The sequence below is a fragment of the Pyrus communis genome, chromosome 16 (assembly GCF_963583255.1).
Source record: "Pyrus communis chromosome 16, drPyrComm1.1, whole genome shotgun sequence".
In the NCBI taxonomy this organism is placed as follows: domain Eukaryota; kingdom Viridiplantae; phylum Streptophyta; class Magnoliopsida; order Rosales; family Rosaceae; genus Pyrus; species Pyrus communis.
The window spans coordinates 6,076,790-6,082,789 of NC_084818.1; positions in this window are offsets into that span (position 1 = coordinate 6,076,790).

A 6,000-nucleotide genomic window follows, 5' to 3' on the forward strand; every position below is an offset into this window, starting at 1 on the left:
GCAGCAAGACTTGACTGTTTTAGGTCATCAAATGTGGAAGAAATAATTGAAGGTGTTGTAACAAACTTGACCTAAATTTGGAATTAAATTCCTCTCCGTATATAAACTACGTTTAATTCCAAAACAGACAACCATTTGTTAGAAGTTGTTAGGATTTTAAATTTTTTTTTAATTGTTCTAATTTGTAATATATTTATGTAGGTGATGGCATAAAAAAGATGAAAATTTTTCTTACATTTGTCATGTATAATAGTCTAGAGAAAATTTGACGTAAAATTGTAATGGTATCTTCGATTAGTCATACATTGCTATGCATTTTAACTTTCTCGCAAGATACGTTCGTGGCATTCTATGTGCATTCCGGGGGCTTGGACCCAGTTCTCAAAATTTTGATGTGTTTTCCTTTTTTGGCTAAACAAGGGTGGTTAAGGGTGGTTAAACAAGAACAGTCTTCTTCTCCAAGTTGGTAACTCAAATTGAAAAATAGGGACAGGATAAGGAGCAGTTACTAACTCCATGTGTTCAATTGACTTGTGCTGCATTTGTACTGTTTGGAGAAAATGCACAGGTGTCATGATGTTTTTCCTTTTTTATTTTTTATATCAGCATGAACTGAATTGAACAGAATTCAGTTGCTGGAAATAAATGGTGTGCTCTATTATAACATGACAGATGAATGAGTCGGTGTGAGGACTCAGGATATACAGCAAAGGATGTTAGGCTATTTCCAACCCGGAAGGGCTAAATATAGACTCGTCCAAAACTATAGTTTTGTTAAAAAATATTTTTAAATAAATAGTATCGGGCTATACTCGTATACCATCTTCAACCGAAAGGATTAAATATAGCCTTCTCAATAATTTATTAATTTTACATTTATACCTTAAATTTATTGGTTAATCTAGTTAAACTACTGTTAAATGTTTTTAAATCTAGTCGTTGAATTTGAATCAATTATTGCAATTGGGGAGCTGATAAAAAAAAAGGGCTAAGAGGGGGTTACATTTGGCTAAATAAAGTCTAGTTGGCTCCATAGAGTTATAGCTTAGTTATTGGTTAGAGATGAGTTTTTGGATAAATCAGGTTATTTTTTTATTTTTAAACGTTTAGCTCTCTTCATTGGAGATGACCTTAGCAAACTTCTATTTGGACATTCTCTTTCTAATTTTCTCATTGTATGACCCTATCCTCAATGATATACGTATATCAATGAATAACATACATTTTTCTTAAAAATGGTTAAGTCACCTCTTTCTAATTTTCTCATTGTATGACCCTATCCTCAATGATATACGTATATCAATGAATATCATACATTTTTCTTAAAAATGGTTAAGTCATTTAGATTTGGTTAATTTTTCTGTAACCTTTAAGAGTAACCTATAAGATAGACGATGTGTCATAATGGTGCAACACTTAAAATGATGGTTTCAATGAAAAGGATGCTTGCAATGAGGGAAATGGAGAGAATTTGGATTCAGGACGCAGTAGGTTGAAGAAAAAAGTAATCTATAAGCCAATCCGCCACTTAATGTTAGCATTACATTTTTCACTTTATGTTTTGGGCATAGCCAACCTTTTAAGTATTTAAGGGCTATCACAATATGAGAATTTTGAGTTTGATTCTTGAAAATGGATGAAACTTGCACATTGGAGCGAGAAATTTGAATTCAATTTTGAGTTGAGTGAGATGCATCGTCCTGATTTTGATCCCTACGAAAAATGGGCTACAATCATCAAAATCTCTATTACAATAACAATGTTTGTACAAATCAAATTTGCACTAGGGAAATGCTAAAGGGATTCTATCAAAAGTGAGACTTTTGATGAACCATCTATCATCATATAATTTATCGTTAATTTTTATGCTAACATTATAAAACATTGTGCAAAAAATATAAGGTATCAAATAATCCATAGAGAGGCAGAGTCCTCTTTTTAAAAGTCTTTTTAGTATTTCTCGTCGCATTATTACGACAATATTTTTATACAATCATTAAACTCATATCATTACAAGAACAGTTTTACATAAATCAAGCTCATACTATTACAATAAAAATATTATACGAATCAAACTCAAGCGATCTAATTCTCGTAAATAAAATTCACAAAAACCTCAACAGAAGAGATAGATTCTTGCCCACCTCAACACAAAGTGCACTTGGTTGGATGTCCCGAAAAAGTGTGGGCCTGGTGGTCAGGTCCCCACTAGCTTTGAGAAGTTGACAGAAGTGGGCTTGGTTGGACCTAATTTCGGCCTGCCCAATAAGTTTGCGTAAGATTTTCTATTTAAAATTATTTGTCGTGGATTTATAAAACTTTATATTTGTGATCAGAATGATTTATATTATAAATCATTCTATAAAAATTGTTTTTGTAAAAAATCAATTAAAATGAAGTCCTTTAGCCATCAAATCGTATAAAAACATATGAACAAAATTAACAAAAGCATTACGAATCGTTTGTGTATTTGCTACAATAAATTAATTAAACGACTTTAGTTTTGATTTATTTTTTGCAGAAATGATCTTTACAGAGTAATTTATAATTTGAACGGTTCTAATCATAAACACAAACCTTTGTGATTCAAACATCAAAAATTTTGAGTAGAAATTCTTACTCATCTTTGAGTAACCAAGCAATGATCCCTATTTTTTTCCGGAGTTAGTTAGGGTGAGACAAGAACAATAATGTTCTGAGTATGAAATCATCTTGTTTAGCCTAACTTTCTCCCTCTCAGTCGCATTATTAAGTAGATTTGGCCATAGTACAAATACTAGGTCACACATCATTAAATTGGTTCTTTTGACGAAAGATTTTCATGAAACGGGTATATCACTGTCATGATGTTGACGTCGGTACAAGATATTACGATAATGTTCCACTCGTTCTAGGTAAGCTGTAAACCATTTGGTGGGGATAAGTAGTAGTATCGGATAATCTTCAATGTAATCTTATGTTTAGTACTCAAAGCTCAATCTTACAGTTTTGAACTCAAGTTTCGAACCCCAAAACTTCCTAACTAGGCCCTTGGGACTCCGACCAAAGACCTAGCACTCGAAGACCGGACCTAGGTGTTGATCCTAAAAATTACAAAACCTACGTGGCGCGCAGGCCGAGTAACTAATAAGCTAACTACGTCATTCGGTCGAATGCGGGGCGTGCCAACTCGTCGGCCGAGCCTGGCCGAGGAGTAAAATTTGTTGATGTAGCTTTGAGCGCGTTGCTGACTTCTTTAACTTGCGATTGCGACCGAGGAAGGAACACTCTCGGTCTCTGGGTTCTACAGCCTGAAGACAAGGCTGCTAATTCTGCGGAGTTCACAAATCGTCCGAGCCCGATTCAGTCACTGTGATTATATTCGTGAGAGTATAAGCACGTCGAATCGAGACCAAGGTGTATGGGCACAGGTACTCGAACGTGATATATGTCTTGATGGTAAACGTAGTTCGGCCGTCGGAATGTCGAACCCTGAAACTCACCTGTGAGTATCCAATCATAAAACCACTCGGCGACCAGTACATCGAGCAATGTAATTCGTAACACCTAACTATGCCGAGAAAGCTTAGTAAGGTGACCTCTGCCAACAAAGGTTCGAAAACCTTCCTCGACCGAGACTTGGATAGATAATCGGTCGACCTCGACGCAGTGCTGTTTATCCAAACTGAAGATGCTTCTTGGTCGGCTGATTCTGCGGCAGCAGTGCTGTTTATCCAAACTGAAGGTGCTCGCCGGTTGCTTCCACAGTGCTGTTTATCCAAACTGAAGGTGTGTCGGCAGAAAAAAAGAAAAGGAAAAAATCTCAAGATGATTGAGAGGTTTTGCGCAGGGCAATTGTATGCTGAGTTCAAGGTCCTTTCCGTTTGCATGATTTCTTGTATTTATAGTGCCCCATTCCTTGAATCCGACTCCGATTTGGATTGGGAGTCCTTGTCCCACTTCGCCTCTTCCTCGAACAAACCTACTCCCACTGGGATTCTGAATTTTCCTTCTTTTCGGGACTTCATTCCTTGCTGGTCGAGAATCCTAGTTGTACCAGGACTTCCTCGACCTTTCTATTTATCTGGACTTTTTAGGATTTGGCTGACCCTGCCAGCTGGCCCGGGCCTTATTATTCGGCCCATATTATTTGTCATCACCTTGGGCCGAGCGCATCCTGCTGCTCGGCCCAGCAATAATATTTTAGGCCCAAACATTGCCCCCTCGCTTCTGAGGTCGCCGACCGTTAACTCTTGGTCGGGCCTCGACCTTGAAGAAGCGAAAACGTTTATTGCTTTTTGGGTTTTACTTCCTTAATGACCGTTATTCCTGCGCATTTATGAGACATGATTGCACTTTCCTCGTTGCCCCCAACGCGTGGCCACGTGTCGATTCTCCGCTGCTCTTAAAACTTTCAATCGTGAGCCTCGAAACCGTGCCCTAACTGGAACGTCTTATCCTCATTAATGCCTTAAAACTGGCGCCGCACGCGATCGTGCGTCCTGGATTTTCGACTCCTCGATCCCCTCTTCGCAGGTTCCCAAAATATCCGAAATGATTGGAATCTTTCCGGGTTATGTTTCCCCCAAAATTAAACCAGTGCTTTTTTAATTCCAGCGCCTTCCGAATTTCAGACGTTTGATATTCATTCTGAAAAGCCTATAAATACCCACTTTTCCACCATTCGCATCTTACGCTTTCAGAAACTCCAAAATCCCAATTCTCTCAGACTTGTTCAAGCCAAAACCCTTCCAGTTCTTCCTTCTGCGATTTCTTCACCAGTTTTCCAAACTATCTCCTATCACCTTTCCAAATGGCCTCCTTTATCTCGAAGCTCTCTGACGAGATCAACAAATGCAAAGATTTCATTGATCGGAATGCGATCAAAACACTACGCTTTGAGAATGACATGGCTACCTCTCATCAGATTCTGGGCCCCCTCTTCAGGGATGCAGTGCCGTCGTGTATCACCAATCTTCTCAAAGAGCAATGCCTAACACCCCTGCTCCAGGGGTTCGACTGGTCCAAATGGTGCTTGGCTCGGCCTCAAGGAGCTTGGCCCTCGACCACTACAGCCTGGGCTGCCTGGGTGGATCGAATGAGATCAATCTTCGGTGAGGAATGGAAAGCCCTCGGCATCTATGATGCCATCCTGTTATCGACCATGGAGATTACCATGGATAAGGAGCTTCTTATGGCGGCCTTGACTCTATGGTGCTCGGCCACCAACACCATGGTCCTTCCATTCGGACCCCTCGGCCCTACTATCCTCGACATCTCGGCCATTCTTGGGACTCCACCATCCGGCCTCCCAATTGACGCTGCTCTTTCTGGATGTCCCTCCCTTCTTGACCTGAAGGCACTTTTCGACGAGCGGGCCGTCGAAACGCTCAGCCGAGGAGATCGAGAGCCTTCCAGAGAAGAAGTTCAGAAGCTTCATAAGAACTTCTTCAACTACAACACTCTGATTCTCCACTTTGCCGGCCGAGGCGAGGAGAGTCTCAAGAAGGGAGAACACGAAGCCTTCCTTTTCTATTGGTACAACAAATTTATTTGTTGTACCAAGTCGAACAAGTGCTTGGTCGAGAATATGCCGGTGGCCCAGGCCCTGGCTAGTGGTCATTCTCTGGCGCTCAGCTCGGCTATTCTTGCCAACCTCTTTCGTTGCTTGGCCGAGACGACCATCAACAAGATTGACCCGCACCAGAATGGGCCCCTCTGGGTTTTCCAACTCTGGCTGCAGGTCTATTTCTCCACCCTTCGGCCTGAGGTCCCCGCCTTCCAGCGCTCGGCCGCCCTCGGCCCCCAACTTGCCTCTCGACTGGCTCCTCCTCACCGGGCTGACGAGGTCCTCAAGCACTTTTTCGGCCTCGACGTCCTTTCGGACGACGAGTTCCTAGTGTGCCGGCGCCAGGAGTATCCTGCTTCAATCGGGCTCCCGACGGCAACTTGGGCCGCGGCCGAGGACGCAGGCCTTCGTCAGTCCTGGGGGTCAATCGTACTGGCTCGCGACCTTCCCCT